The sequence below is a fragment of the Macaca mulatta genome, chromosome 12 (genome assembly GCF_049350105.2).
Source record: "Macaca mulatta isolate MMU2019108-1 chromosome 12, T2T-MMU8v2.0, whole genome shotgun sequence".
Lineage (NCBI taxonomy): Eukaryota > Metazoa > Chordata > Mammalia > Primates > Cercopithecidae > Macaca > Macaca mulatta.
In genome coordinates, this window is record NC_133417.1 from 95,073,234 (window position 1) to 95,090,393 (window position 17,160).

The following is a 17,160-nucleotide window of genomic DNA, read 5'->3' on the forward strand; positions in this document are numbered from 1 at the left end:
AATGTGCTTAATGCCACTGAACTGTACACCTAAAAATGGTTAAGATGCTAAATGTTATGTATATTTACCACAATTTTAAAAGGCTGTGATATGCCTAAGGGAAAAAAATTCTTATGAAAAAATGCGCGTGCTAGATAAGTATCATTCAGGCCTGAGTTACGGTGCTGTTGGCTGTGAGTTCGGTGTTAATGAATGAACAATATATATTAAATAATGTACGTGTAAACAAAAACACACATAAAACAAGGTTATATATTGATTGGTTGATGAAAATGTTATGACCAGAGGCTCAACTAACCCTGTTTTTCCCCTGGGAACAATAGTTCAATATTTGCTAACTCAGTGTTGGCAATGACTTTATAGAACATAACTAGTATGAATAGGGAGAATTGACTATATCTAATCAACTTTTCTAGAGAACAGTATTGAATGGGTGAAGAAGTACTGAAGAAATTTAAATAAGTTTTATTCCTTCTCCAGTGGCAGTGATTGCAACCTTCCAAAGGCCCCAGAATAGAAGGGCTCACCAGCTATAGGAACCTTCAAATGTAGTCTAACTTCTGGAGACCCAGTTCTGGCAGTTCTTATCATAAAGGAGACAGGAAGTACTACATCCTTAAGGTGAGTGGGTAGAGAAGAATTCCTGCTAGTTGACTGGGAGAGCTGCGTCTGTCAGCTTGTTGGTTTTGTCTTAAGTTAGCCATCTCTAAAAGCCGCTTCTCACAGGACTCGGAATTTAGGTCGTCAAGGCAGTATCTCACAAGACTGGTGTGGTTCGTCTTTGTACTAGGTAGGCTGCTGTGGGCCTCACATTTTCTGTAACAGTCAGTAAGGTGGCAAGCAAAACTCTCTCATCTCTGTTACAAATACCCACTGGTTGTCTCAAAACAATGTTGAGGGTATAAAGAATATTTTCAAAAAACATTTTACAGTTTTATTTTTCCAGAGTGTGAGATCTACTGAGTGTACTAATGTAAAGACTTGCCGGAAGTTTAACGATCGTGGCCAAAAAAAAGGAGAAGGATGAGATTAGGAATTAGCACAAGAATGAATCATGAAAAATTCAACAGTTTTGGGCAAAAACTCAGGAAGTTTTATCTGATATCTCTTGCCATTAACTTGTGTTTACAGCTCTTTGGTATTACTCTATGCTGATTATTCTCAAAGCCAGAGAAAATCTGTGTAGTACTCAACTCACACAACATCATGATAAGATAATTGTCCTACATTGTTGATAACTGATTACCCATGCTTTCTATAGTTAGAAGATAAAAATTAACAAAAACAAAAATATTCTTGAGCTAGGTAGCATGAGTACAGGAATAGAAGGCAGGAGACCCAAAATATAGTTCCAGCTTTTCTGCTGATGTTTTATGTAACCTTGAATAAGTCAGTTAGCAAACCCTTCATTTATAAATGTATGTATGTATGAATTCACGTATTAATTTATGAAATATTTGAATGCCTATTTCGTACCTGGCACTATGCTAGATTCTGAGGATAAAACAGCGAGCCAGACAGACACAATCACTGTCTTCATGAAACCTATGGACTAGTTTCTTCATATGAAATATGAATAAATTTGATTAGGTGCGCCCTTTCCATTGAGGTTTATCCCCTAAAGCAGTGATTCTCAAAATTTTGGGTCTCAGGATTTGTTTACACTCTTAAAAATTATTTAGGATCCCCCAAATCTTTTTTTGTGTCAGTTATATCATTAATATTTAACACGTTATATATTAAAACAAATTTTAATGTGCAGGCATATTCAAGCATACATTTTATTTGCTGACAGAGTCATGATGTCTTCATACATTACGGGGCCTCTGGAAAACCACTGTACACATAAGAAAGAATGAGCATGAGAAAGGCAAAAAGCATCTTAGTATTATTATGAAAACAGTTTTTATTTCATAGACTCTCTGGAAGAGAATTGGGAAGCACCCCAGTGATCCCCCAGACCACACTTGGAGAACCATATGCCCAAAGTAGTAATTTTTACACCACCTCAATTGAATACTTCTGCCTTTAACTTGCAGTCCCCTCCTCCCAATACCTGTAGTGTTGCTTTTAATGAGACATCAAATATGGTAATTTTAAAACATTGTTTATTTAATAGTACATAATTATTGCAAAAAGCAGAAATGTAAATATTATTATAATCACCAACAGCAAATTTTAGGCAGTCGAGAGGACATTTGCAAAACATTCGTCAGTTCTAGAGTATAGACTCAAATTAGTAGTCTTGAGGGATTTCTTGTAGATGGTCTTCAGATGGTATTGAGGTAACTGTATTCATACTATGGCAATCCTCATAATAAGGTCCTAGTTAATAAAATTGCTGCAATCCATTGTCCTTTAGAGGTAGAATTAACTCAGGAAAACTTCAAAATGCAATTTCTCCTCTCCCTCCTTCCCAAAATGGGAGCTCCAGTCTATTTATCATAGGCTTAAAATTTATCACAGAAAATAAAAATGAAGTTACAATTTGATTTCCTCATTTTTTCTATTGAAAAAAGGTACTAGGGGCCAGGCACGGTGGCTCACACCTGTATCCCAGCACTTTGGGAGGCCGAGGCAGATTGGATCATTTGAGGTCAGAAGTTTGAGACCAGCTTGGCCAACATGGTGAAACACCATCTTTGCTAAAAGTACAGAAATTAGCTGGGTGTGGTGGCGTGAGACAGAGTGAGACCCTGTCTAAAAACAACAACAACAAACTAGACTCAAAGACTTCGTGTTAAAATTGTATAGATTGTCCACTCCTCGATTATTACAATTCTTATATGTTTGTGTTTTAATGTTTCTTTACTTGTCCTCTAATCCCTACCCTTCCACCCCCCAAATAGACTATGAGCTATTTGAGGGCAGAGAATATTTTGTTCTTTTTGGCTTTTCAGCTCTTGGTCCACCACCTGGCACATAATTAGATGGGGAGAACAGTGTTTTTGTTTGTTTGTTGAGATGGAGTATCACTCTGTCACCCAGGCTGGAGTACGGTAGCACGATCTCAGCTCACTGCAACCTCTGCTTCCTGGGTTCAAGCGATTCTACTGCTCCAGCCTCCTGAGTAGCTGGGATTACAGGCATGCACCACCATGCCTTGCTAATTTTTTTGTATCTTTAGCAGAGAGGGGGTTTCACCATGTTGGCTAGGCTGTTTTCGAACTCCTGGCCTCAAGTGATCCACGCCCCTCAGCCTCCCAAAGTGCTGGGATTATAGACGTGAGCCACTGCACTCAGCCAGAACAGTGTTTTTTGAGTAATTGAACCACTAAATGGACAAACATCTCCTTAAATACCAGAACTTTCCAATTTTTCAGTGAGGTGTAGTTAGTGTATTTATAGACTTTCTAAGTGAGAGTGTTTTAGTTTGTTCTGACTGTGGTCCATAGCATTTCTATTGACTCCCCTCTTCCTGAAACTGGCAGGACAGGTTGGTATCACAGGTCCCTGTTTTCTTGACGCTGCAGTAGTTCTTTGGTGGAGCACTGAGCACTTTGGGTATCCCAGTGCAGCTTTTGCATTTAATGATCGGGGCTACCTAGATCTGTGGCTACCCACACCGCGTGACTCTTAACAGGGACCATGTTAGGGAGTTGGCATGCTGGCTATGACACCACTACTTAAGATGACCAGATCCCTTCCCCAACATAGGTTCATATTAAGTTTAATGAGCCTTAAAGGTAGCCAGAGTGTAGAAAAGAAGTCTCAAAAGGGGTGTGTGTGTGTGCATGCATGCATATGTGTATGTGTGTGTGTTTAAGGCAAAGACAGATCAATCTCCCAGGAGGGAGAAGTATGAACTGAGCATAATAATAATTTTCATTATATTTAATGACTAGTTTTCTGCATGATGTTTTCACTTACTTTAGAACAAGCACATGGTTTCCAGAGCAGCTGACAATATAGATTGAATTGGCAAAACATTTATCTTTAGTTTTAGAATTTTTTAAAGTGAATGTTTCCAGTAACCAATCACTCCCCAAGAGAAAATCCTACAATTGTCAGGATTTTGTTTTTAGGAAACTGGAACCAGTAGCCTCAATACAGAGGATGTTTTGGCTAATCAAAAAAACGATCTTTTTAGAATTAGGTTTTCAAATTTATAGTCTTAAAACCATTTTTAAAAATTTTAACTCTCTTTACTCCATTGGTGGTTTGAAGGTAGTAATAGCCTTAGAAAAATTTAGTTCTTGCCGTATTTCCTTGGAATTGCCTAAAACATAGTTTTTCATAATTCACAGAGGATTGGCTTTCAGAGAGCCACTCCATTTCCAAATTCTTTTGTAAATTCTTAGAAAGAATTCTTTTAAAATATATTCATGTGTTCATTTATACATGTATTTGTTCATTAAACACTTATTGTGCACCTGGTTTATGATAGGTACTATGCCAGGAATTGGAGACAGAAAAAGATGATGCTGTTTTTGCCTAAGGGAAATAAAAAACTTTAGGGCTGTAGGATTTTAAAGTTATTCTATCCACTCTATTCATAAAGAGATGGAGAAACTGAGGCCCAGAGAGAGGTTATGTGATTTAAATTAGAATTAAATGAAAAACAGTTTATTTAATTTGCAAAGGCAATTTGCATTGAAATACTTTTGAAGCACCAAGTACTTCTTTAATTTCTTTATGTTGAATTAAGAATTTTTTTAATGTTCTAAAATTAACAAATTAGGTCAGTGCTCAATTTCCTGGGTCAGTGCCACAGTGGTGCCCTTTGTTCTTGGACCCTATCCATGGTTCTGGCTTGGCAACTGAAAGATTCAATGAGCTGTTTTTGGCAATTAGTATAGGAGTTTTAATGTCTACTGACTAAATGTACTTTTGATGCCCATTTGCTCAGGTATTGGGGTCAGTGTTTTGTTATATAACGTCATTATTTAGCTCAAATTTCAATATTTTAAATTATATATCTATATTCTTGAAATTTAACATTAAAAAGTCAGTAGTTTCTAGTTATTTTAACCACAGAGAGTTACAAAGAGTTATATCTTTGACTTTCTAATTAGTTCAAAAATAGAAACAACCCTGACTTACAGTTTTTAAAAAAATCTTTCATTTAATTAGATTTAGCATGAACATTCTGGCCCCTGCTGGGAGCTCTAAGAACTACATCACTTCTGCTGTCAATTTTTCTAATAAGAACTTCAGTTTAAACCTTGAGTTCAATGTGACATATTTTCTCTTTCTCTCTCTTTTTTTTTTTTTTTTGTAACCTACAGAATCTGGCTAAATAAAATATGTAAGTAAGACATTACTATGATTAAGACCCAAAATGTATGTTAAATATTGGATATTTTTAGATAACACAATGAACTTAAATCCCCAGTAATATAAGAAATTTTTCTGGAAACCTAATTTATTTTTTTAAAATCTCCATTCAAACTCAGAAGAGAAATCTGATGGGAAGAACTGGTAAAATTCAAATACTTGATAAAGTATGGCATAGTAAGGACCCTTAGAATTTCATCAAATACTTATGGACACCCATCGTTTGGTTGTGAGTAAGCATTGAACGTACAGTCATGCACCGCGTAATGATCTCAGCAGACCACATAGATAAGGGTGGTCCCGGAAGATTATAATGGAGCTGAAATATTCCTATGGCTTAGTGATGTCTTGATGATCCCAACCGAGCGTGGGCCTAAGCTAATGTGTGTGTTTGTGTCTTAGTTTTTAACAAAAGCATTTAAAAACCTTTATAAAAATTTAAAAATTTTTAAAATAGAAAAAGCTTATAAAACAAGGATATAAAGAAAGTAGGCTGGACATGGTGGCTCACACCTGTAATCCCAGTGCTTTGAGAGACCGAGGCAGGAGGATTGCTTGAGGCCAGGAGTTCAAGACCAGTTTGGGCAGTATAGTGAGACCCCATCTCTACAAAAAATAAAAGTGAAAAATTTAGCTTGGTGTGGTGCCACACACTTGTAGTTCTAGCTACTCATTTTTTATCTTTTATACCATATTTTTACTGTACCTTTTCTATGTTATATGTTTAGATATACAAATGCCATTGTGTTCCTATTGCCTGCAGTACAATATAGTATAGTAACATGCAGTAGAGGTTTGTAGCCAAGGAGCAATAGGCTATGCTATGTAGCCTAGCTATGCAGTAGATTATACCATCTAGGTATAATCACACAACAATGAAAATGTTATGTTAAATATGATGTTCATACAACAATGAATTGTGTGCTTCATAAATATTAAATGTGAAAATGTGTCAATAATAATACCAGTAATATCTAACAATGTTGACATCATTAATATTAATTTGTATTATAAATCTTCGTAAAATTAAAAATTTCTTAATTAAACTTTTGTAAAATGAAGGATGGGTTTATAATGTACACAAGAGGGAGATGTAGAATGAAATGATTAGGAAACTAGAAAGAAAAAGTCAGAAAAGATACACCAGACAGATGCTAACAAAAGAAAACTGGAGTCATGATATTAGTCACAGGTTTGAATTTAAGAGAGAAAGTGAAAAACAAGACAAGGAAATTTTATGATGGTAGAGGAAACACTCCACGGAGAAGATATACCTTTCATAAATCTTAAAGCATGGAACTATATCATAATAAAAATACATTAAAACATGAGAACTGCAAGAAGAAAGGGTAAGAAAAAAAGCAGTAGTAGCAATGCAGCCATAAAAAAGAATGAAATCATATTCTTTGCAGCAATATGGATGCAGCTGGAGGCCATTATCCTGAGCTAATTAATACAAGAACAGAAAAACAAACACTGCATGTTCTTACTTATAAGTGAGAGCTAAACGTTGGGAAGTCATGAGCATAAAGATAGCAAAATAGACCCTGGAAAGTACTGGAGGGAGGAAGCTGGGGAAAGGGGAAGCAAGGTTGAAACACTAACTGTAGGGTACTAAGCTCACTACCTGGGTAATGGGAGCAATCATACACCAAAACTTCAGCATCACACAATATACCCAGGTAACAAGCCTGCACCTCCTGAATCTAAAATAAAAGTTGAAATAAAAAAAAAATAGTAGTAGCAGACTGTAATTCACTTCATGGATCAAACAGTTGAAAGTTAGTAAGGATATAAAGTATTTGAACAATTAAGTCAATGACGTTGATGAAAAAAGTTTGTATTGAATGCTATATCCTGACAACCAAAAATCAATCTTATTTTTTAAAGCCCATGAAACGTTTACTAAATTGGCAAATGTTGTAATAAATTTCCCAAATTAGAAATAATCCAGACCATATTCTCTGATCACAGTATAATTAAACAAAAATGAATAGTCAAAACAAAAAAATCAACATCTCTTCTACTACTTGGAAATATAAAAATTGTTTAAAACCATCTTTGGTACAAAGAGGAAACAAAATTGATATCGCAGAATGTGTACAAAATAACAGCTAAAACATTACATACCAAAACTTATAGGAGACAACAGCTGTGTTTAGCGGATGTTCATAGCTTCAAATATGTATTGCTAAACAATAAAGTATGAAAATCACACATTCTTTAACTTAAAAAGTTAGAAAACAAACCATAAAGTAGACTACAAATTAAAGTGAAAGCTAAAACAAAACTAAAAAGATAAAATCATAAATTGAGTCAGAAACAGCAAAGTAATCAAATTGATAATATAAATTTATAACTTTTTTGAAGAGAAAAAACACACTAGCTTAATTTATCAATATAAAGAATGTACAAATACTATAAATTAGGAGGGAGAAAGATAAATGGTTTACAGACAGAGAATTAAAAGAGTATACTGCAAAAGTATAATGGAAATAAATTTGAAGACCTGGAAGACCTGTATGAAATGAACATATGTAGATTTTCCAGAAAAAAACACAACCAGGAAGAAAGTGGAATACTCTGAAAAGTGCCAGTCTATAGATGATTCTTCCAAACCCTCAATGGACGGGTAAAGTAGAGCAGTATTTTTCAAAATACTGTTTAGATATCAGCATTTTTTACAAAATGGAGTAAGAATAGAATAGTGTACGTACTCAGAGTAAAGTGCAAATAGAATTATGGGAAACTTTTATCAGTGTATATAACAGGTCTCCTTTTGAAGTTGTGTTACTTACTGTGGGTTGCAATCAAAATATTAATACTCTAAAAGCTACCCTTCTAGAATTAAAATAATTAATAAAAATAAATATAGAAATAAATTTGAAGGCCTGTATGAAGCCCAGAAAAAATTTTTAGCTACCATACAATACTGAGTCCTCCTATTCAAGAAAAGGGTGTGTCTTTCCATTTATTATTTGAGATTTAATATTTTCTTTATGTTATAGGACCAGTGGTTCTTTACCCTGGTCGTACATTACAATCACTTAGTTTAAAAAAACTGCAGATATCAGCCGGGTGTGGTGGCTCACGCCTGTAATCGCAGCACTTTGGGAGGCCAAGGTGGTGGATCACCTGAGGTCAGGAGTTCGAGACCAGCCTGGCTAACATGGTGAAACCCCACCTCTACTAAAAATACAAAAATTAGCCGGGTGTGATGGTGCATGCCTGTAGTCCCAGCTATTCAGGAGGCTGAATCGCTTGAACCTAGGAGGCGGAGGTTGCAGTGAGCCAAGATTGTGCCAACTGCACTTCAGCCTGGGTGACAGAGTGAGACTCCGTCTCAGAAAAAAAAAATTTTGCAGAATATCTAGGCTCCATCACCAAAGATTTAATTAGTCTGGTGTGGAGCACAGGCATTGAGTATTAAGAGCTTAACCCCAAATAAACCAAACCAAATTTAAAATGCCTTTCTCTTTATTTTATAAATGCAATGTACTTTCCAATTCAAATACTGATACTTTTTAAAATATAAATATTTCAGAATAGCTAGGTAAATTTTTATAAGGAAAAGAAATGAGAGGGGAATATCACTAATGGATATGAAAACACTTTAAGGTGTAATAATTTAAAATACACAGTTTTGAAGAATTTAAAAATAGAGAAAAGGCCGGGTGTGGTAGCTTTACGCCTGTAATCCCAGCACTTTGGGAGGCTGAGGTGGGTGAACCATGAGGTCAAGAGATCAAGACCATCCTGGCCAACATAGTGAAACCCTGTCTCTACTAAAAATACAAAAATTAGCTGGGCGTGGTGGCGTGTGCCTCTAGTCCCAGCTGCTCAGGAGGCTGAGGCAGGAGAATCGCTTGAACCCGGGAGGTGGAGGTTACAGTGAGCCAAGATCATGCCACTGTACTCCAGCCTGGCAACAGAGCAAGACTCTGTTTCAAAAAAAAAAAAAAAAGAAAGAAAGAAAGAAAGAAAAAATAGATCAAATCATGTAGGAAAACTACAGAAGAGATAAAAGTGTCATTTTAAGTTAGGCCATTAAGTAGATGGACTATATAATAAATGGTATTGGGACAGAAAACTAGCCATGTGGATCCCTGACCACTAAGCCATAAACTCCATGAAAGCAAGGACAATTTTTTATTTATCAAAATTTAAATCTCAAAAATGAAACCAGAAAAGTATGAGAAGAAAATATGAGTATTATGCAGTATGATGTAAATGTTGGTGTCAAACATTCTAAGCATGTAAATTTGTTTGAACTTCTTTGCCATGATGGAATTTAAAATTAGCTAGGCATGTTTACCAATCTTTTCTACTATAGCTTGGTAAATGTATTTAGATAAAAAAATTTAAATTCCAACATGGCAAAGAAAACTTCAAAGTCACACACAATACAAAATATTTCCTAATTTTTCTTGTGATTATTTTTTGACCATACTTATTTAGAAGTATGATTAATTTCCAAATATTCAGGTATTTTCCAGATATATTTTTGTTACTGGTTTCTAACTTCTGTTGTAATCAGAGAATGTAGTAGGTATTATTGAAATCATTTTACATTTATTAAAAATGGTTTTATGACCCATCTTATGTTCTATCTTGGTGAATGTTTCATGAACACTTGAAAAGAATTTGTGTTCAGTTGTTATTGCATGTATGATTCTTTAAATGTCAAGTCAGGTTTGTTTAAGTTCTATATAGCCTTTCTTATTTTCTATCTACTTGTTCTGTCAGTTACTAAGTGAGGAGTGTTAAAGTATCCAACTATAATGATGAATCTGACTACTTCTCTTTTCATTTGTCAGTTTTTAGATGTATTTTAAAGCTCTGTAAGTAAGTGCTTACATATTTAGGATTATTATGTCTTCATGATAAATTAAATCAACTCTAATCATTATAAAATCATCTTCTTTATCTCTGGCAATATCCCTTGTCCTGAAATCAGCTTTGTGTGACATTAATATAGCCACCCAGCTTTCTTAGGATTAGTGTTTTTATGTTGTAGTTTTTCTCATCCATTCATTTTCAGCCTATCTGTGTCTTTATTTTTCCAGTGTTTTTTTTTTTTGGTAGACCACATGTAGTTGGGTGTTGTTTTTTATTCAGTCTTATAACTTCTGCCTTTTGATTGGAGTGTTTAGATTATTTACATTTAATGTAATTTTCAATATGATTTGGTTTAAGTTTAGGGTTCCATCTCTTCTTTGTTCCATTTTTCTTTTTCTGTCTTCTTTCAGTTTATTTTTTAGTGTTTCATTTCATCTCCACTATTGATTTACTCACTATGCCTGTTTTTATGTAGATACTTTTTAATTATCATAGTCTACCTTCAAATGATATTTTACTGCTTTATGTATGATTGCTGTCATACATTTTACCTTCACCTGTGTTATAAATTCCCTGATACATTGTTGTTATTCTTGCCTTAAACAATTTTCTATAAAAAGCTTTAAGTATTTTTGCATATACCTATATTTCCCAGTGCTCTTCATTTCCTGTGTAGATAAGTGTTTCAACATTAGCACTTTGACATTTTAGGCTGGATTATTCTTTATTGTAGGGAGGTATGCTGTGTATTGTAAGGTGTTTAGCAGCATTCCTGGCTCAAGTTATTGGATGCCAGCAACAACTCTCCTCATTTCATACACATTAAAAATGCCTTCAAACATTGCCAAATGTTTTCTGGGGGGCAAGTTCTCCCCAGTGGAGAACTACTGTTGAAGATTGAAGTGTCTATATGATAACATTTTCCTTAAGCCTGAAAGAAATCGTTTAGCATTTCTTTTACTTCACGATTGTTGGAAACAAATCCTCTCAGCTTTCGTTTGTTTGAAGAAGACATTATTTTAATCTTATTTTGAGACATTTCACTGGATATAGAATTCTATATTGCCAACATTTTTCTTTAAACACTTTAAAGATGTTATTTATATTTCAGATTGCATTGTTTTGACAGGAAATCAATATTACTTATCATTGTTCCTGTATGTAGTGTGTCTTACTCTTTGGCTACTTTTAAGATTTTCTGTTTATCAATAATTCTCGGCAATATTATTTTATATGCTTTGATGTGATTTTCTCTATGTTAATACTGCTTTGGATTCATTGAGCTTTCTGGATTTGGGAGTTTATAGTTTTCATTAAATTTGGAAAAAACTCAGCCATTATTTATTCATATATTTTTATCCCCTCATCATTTTCTGGGACTGTAATGACACATATATTAATTAGACAACTTAATGTCCTACAAGTCACAGAGGCTATGTTAATATTACTGCTCAGTCTCTTTTTCTCTCTGTACTTCAGTTTTGATAGCTTCTATTGCTATTTCTTCTGGTACAACTGATTTTTTTTCCTGCAGTATCTAATTGTCTATTAATCTAACCAAGTGAATTTTCATTTCAGATATTATATTTCATCTCCAGACAATTCATATTATGTCTTCTATTTTTTCCTTATTATGCTCATATTTTCCTTTAAAACCTTGAGCATATTTATAGTGGCTGTTTTAAAGTTCTTCTCTGCAAATTACATTATCTATTTCTTTTTTTTTTTTTTCAATTGAGACAGAGCCTCACTCTGGAGTGCAGTAGCGTGATCTTGGCTCACTGCAACCTCTGCCTCTTGAGTTCAAGTGATTTTTTAATATTTTTATTTAGAGACAGGGTTTCGCCATGTTGGCCAGGCTAGTCTTGAACTCCTGGCCTCAAGCAGTCCACCCGCCTCAGCCTCCCAAAGTGCTGGGATTACAGGCATTGACCACCATGCCCAGTCATTATCTATGTCTTATTTATTTATTCGTCTATTTCTATTGACTGTTTTTCCCCTTAGTATGAGTCACATTTTTTTTTCTCGTTTGTATGTCTAGTAATTTTTTATTGAGTGCAGGGAATTGTAAATATTATGTTGTAGAATAGCCGAAGTTTGTTGTCTTCCTCTGAAGAGTGATGAAGTTGGTTTAGACAAGGAGTCAAGTTACTTGTAGATCAAGTTAATGTTTTAAAGGCTGACTTTTAAGTTTACTAGGGTTGGTCTACAGTAGCCTTTATTCTAGGACTAGTTTAGACTGATTACTAATGCATGACCTTTCTAGGGTTTTTTAATGCCCTGGGCATTCACTAGTCTTCCTACTCTGGCTACTGAGAATTTAGAGCCCATTGTGAACTCAAGTAAGTGTTCAGCTATTGTTCTTAAGGAGTTCTTTGCCTGTCTCATGAAGTTTCTTTCATTCCATTCATTTACAGCCTATTTCAGATTCAAGGGGACCTCTACAGCCTTTCATTGCATAGCTCCCTCCTCTCTGGCCCTTTGCCCCACAATACCTAGTCTCCTCAGTGTTTCCAATTACTGATCTGTTTCCTTGACTTAGCAAGATGGCTTTTCTCTTAGTTTTCTCCTCCCTTCACTGTGATCCAAAATCTGCCTCTAGGACAATTCTGTGCATCACATCATTTGTTTCCCTTCTCTTAGGAATTACAGCCTTATGCTGCCAGTGTCCAATTTCTGAAAAGTTGTTTCTTATATTTTACCCTATGTTCTAATTGTTTACAGCAGGAAGATAAATAAACTACCTGGTTATTAAATGTGGCCTGAAATAGAAGTCCTAGTATACAAACATAGCAGAAGGGTGAAAATGAAGCACTTATGATAGGGTAAAAAAAAGGCTTTCTTCTTACCTTTAGCCCAGAACTCTTAAAAATAAGAAGGTTAACAACCCAATGGAAAAATGGCAAAAAGAAATACATATATATATATACACACACACACACACACATATATATATATTTATCTGATAAACCTCTGAAAAGATGTTCAACCTCACTCATAGTTAATAAGAACAAAATTAAAAGATCAGTGAAATACCATTTCTCATTCAAAGTGAGGACAAGCATGAGAAAATATCCCCTTTTTTCCCTCTTGGTGGGAGTATAAGTTTTACTTTTTATCCATTTTGCAGGACAATCTGGCCCTATCTTTTAAATTTTTAAATATGCCGTTGCATTTGACTCAGCAATTCTATCTTTTAGGATTGTACCCTCTGATGAACTTGCATAAACTCTCAAAGATATTTGTAAAGCATGTAATGTTTTAAGTTGGGAACAAAATACATGTACAACTATTAGAAATTAAATAAGTTACAGTATCTCCAGCTGAATCTATATGTACTGACATAGAAAGGTGAATATCAAATACAAGTAGAAAGGAAAATTTTAGAACAGAATCCATTTTATAACTGTGAAAAAAAACATTTCATGTATTATATGTATGCTTTTTCCATAGATGTTTCATCCGACTCTCTGACTTTTAACATTAATTATTTGCTGATCTGCTCCAGACTCCTATTCAACAGTCTATTTTACACCCCTTTTGGATAGTTAATAGGAATTTTCAACTTAACATGTACAAGGCAGAACTTGTGATTTATCAAAACTACCCTCCCCACGCAATCTTCTCTATTTCAGTAAATGGTGCCACAGTTCAACCAGTTGCTTGCTCATGTCAAACACCTAAGAGTCAAGAAATTTTTCTCACTAAGCTTCCTGCTCCACACCATTTAGTGGAAACAAAGGAATCAGAAAGCCAGAAGGTTAATAAAGTGTGGTCTAGTGTGGGCCACCGAACCCACAAGTACCGTAACTACCACTTTTTAGCTGGCAATGAATTAGTCACGGTATCAGGCACTTCGTATACATTATCTCATTTTATCTTTACAAAACTCTGTGAGTATTCTTTCTCCATTTTATATTTGAGTTAACAATTTTGGCCGGGCGCGGTGGCTCAAGCCTGTAATCCCAGCACTTTGGGAGGCCGAGACGGGCGGATCACAAGGTCAGGAGATCGAGACCATCCTGGCTAACCCGGTGAAACCCCGTCTCTACTAAAAAATACAAAAAACTAGCCGGGCGAGGTGGCGGGCGCCTGTAGTCCCAGCTACTCCGGAGGCTGAGGCAGGAGAATGGCGTGAACCCGGGAGGCGGAGCTTGCAGTGAGCTGAAATCCGGCCACTGCACTCCAGCCTGGGTGACAGGGCGAGACTCCGTCACAAAAAAAAAAAAAAAAAAAAAAAAAAAAAAAAAAAAATTTTGGGCTGGGCACAGTGGCTCACCCCTGTAATCCCAGCACTGTGGGAAGCTGAGGCGGGTGGATCACCTGAAGTCAGGTGTTTCAGCCTGGCCAACATGGCGAAAGCCTGTCTCTACTAAAAATACAAAAATTAGCTGCATGTGGTGATGCACACCTGTAATCCCAGCTACTCAGGAGGCTGAGGTAGGAGAATTGCTTGAACCCAGGAGGCAGAGGTTGCAGTGAACCGAGATTGGGCCACTCTACTCCAACCTGCGAGACAGAGCAAGACTCCCAAAAAAAAAAAAAAGAGATTTTGGACAATAATGCTTTAGTGAAAAATGAGGGGGGTATGTGTCAGAGAGAGAAGGAGAGAGAGAGAGAGATACAAATCTTCTCATCCTTCTTTTTCTTATTGCAGCCTATTGGAACTGCCAGCTGAAGGTGACCAGGTGAAATAGATATCCTGAGCACACCTATTTGATTCCAAGGTTGGTGCTAGCAGAAATATATTATGTATTTCTTGTGAGGTGTTGATTCTCACAGCTGGTCTGTGCAGATATTATAGAATTCATTCTTCCTCGGTTATATAGAAACTCCCTTTCTTTCTCAGTTATATAAAAATTAGCTGGCTTTTGTCTAGAAGGATGTAGTTTTTTAAATAAATATATTCAGTGTGACAGCTAGCAAAATTGCAAGAGTATTTTACAAATTAATTTCATCATGTTTGTGCCATTCACACAAAAAAAATTAATGAAGACACAATGCTCCCGATGACCTCATATTCCAGTGGGGGAGACAGACTTGTAAACAGATCTGTTAACATAGAAGGTGGTAAGCGCTCTTCTAAAGATTGAGCAGAGCTGTCAGTGCAAAAGCACAGAGGACTTTGCTGGAGGGAATCAAGGTTTAACAGAATAGGTGACATTTGAGCTGGATCTTGAAGGATGGGCAGGAGTTTGCCAGGTGAATGAGGTGATCTCTATATAAAGTGCCTAGTAAAGGGTCAGGCACTTGGTAAGACCCAATAAATGTTCACATCTAGTTCCAGCTAAAGAAGTGTTCCAGGCAGAGGACACGGGTCAGTTCAATTCAAGGGCCATTTATTGAGTACTTTGTATGTGTCAGGCATTGGTCCAGGTTCTTTGGCCTTATATGCCAGGCACATCTTGTGAAGATAGAGAATTATACAAGGGTCTGGTGTGAGCCATATCCAGATCAACTATTTATAGATTTTGTTGTCAGAATGGAGCAGGGATGTTTTAACACTGCTGACACAATGTGTCTTGATTACAAACCCCTACTACTATAGCATTGAAGCACTGAGATGTAAGTAGCTAATGATGACTGTACAAGATTCCATTTCACGAAGGCAGTGATGACAATCTAGCCTGGCTTCCCCTGTGTTCTGGGTCACTTTGATCTTCACTAGGGGATCAGGTCCAAGCAACAGCTCTGCCTAACAACACAGATCAACACAGATGTAAAGGAAACTAAAACTATTTTACTCCAAAATATACTTTATAAAACATATTTTAAGATGGATATTGAGAGAGTCTGCAGAAAGGAATGGCCCTGCAAGGTTGTCTTTTGTGGAGGAGATTTGTATTTGTAAAGAAAATGTGCATCAGTGAAATCAACAGCCATGCTTTCTCTGAGCCAATCCCCATTCCCCCATTCCCTGACATCTCCCTATTCCCTGACACCTCCCTCTCTGGATCTAGGAAAGATTAACTCAACCACAAGCTACCATCTGTTTTTTCTGAGGGCATCCCTGACATTACCTGAGATATTTTCATCTGCATTACAAGACCTCCTTTAACCCATGCCTTTCTTCTTCTCTCCCTCCTGTACCCTGTGACTCCATGTCCCCCAGAGCCCAGAGGAACTTAGTTCCAGGGAATTGTTTTTTGGGCTCATTCTTTTCCCCTGAAAATAATTTACTCCTAACCCCCATCTTACCTCTCCCCAGTGAAGCAAATATTTAAGCATTAACCATCTTGCCTTTCTTTGAGTTTTTCATATTGTATATGACTCCTGTGCACACATGTGCATGTTAGTCAATTTGTATGCGTTTTTTCTGTTACTCTATTAGTTTGTTTTAAAGACTTAAATTATTAGACCCTTTGGGGGAAAAATTTAAACTCCCCTATAGATGGAAGGGTGAGATGCCTGCATTTCCCTTCCAACTCACTAACTCAGCGGGTTCCACTTGCCCTCTCCTCAGTAAGTCCCTTCATTATATCCAGCCACCAAATCTTGAAGCTTTATTCTATGGTATAGTAGGTGAGAAATAAAAATGAAATCCTAAGCACCCGCCACTCCACAACTGACTCAACAAAACTACCTCTTGGCCAAGGGGACCCCAGAGAAACTTTGAAAACTGAGTTCCCAACCATGATGGGATGGGCTTTCTCCCCTAGGGGCTAAATAGAAACCAGGCCTTTCTGAAGACTACCACAGATACAGCTATCCACCTGACATTGCCCCTTCTTTTTACCTGACATTGCCCCTCCCTTTTACCTGATAAGAGACCACTGACTATGGAGTGGTTCTGGCCAGTCTATGGAGTATGCACAGTGAGGGTTTCTGTGCCCTCTACTTTACCTTTTGATGCAAGAGGGCTGAAAACTCCAACCTTGGATCATGTGAGTATGCATATGTTTCTCCTTTCATAAATATTCATGACTTTTCCTATAGCTTATTAAATATGCACATTTGGCCACCCCATTCAGCATAAATTCCTGTCTTACTCTTCTGGCCCTTGAAGTATCTGTTTCTGACTTCTGGCCAGAGGCTATGCTTCCC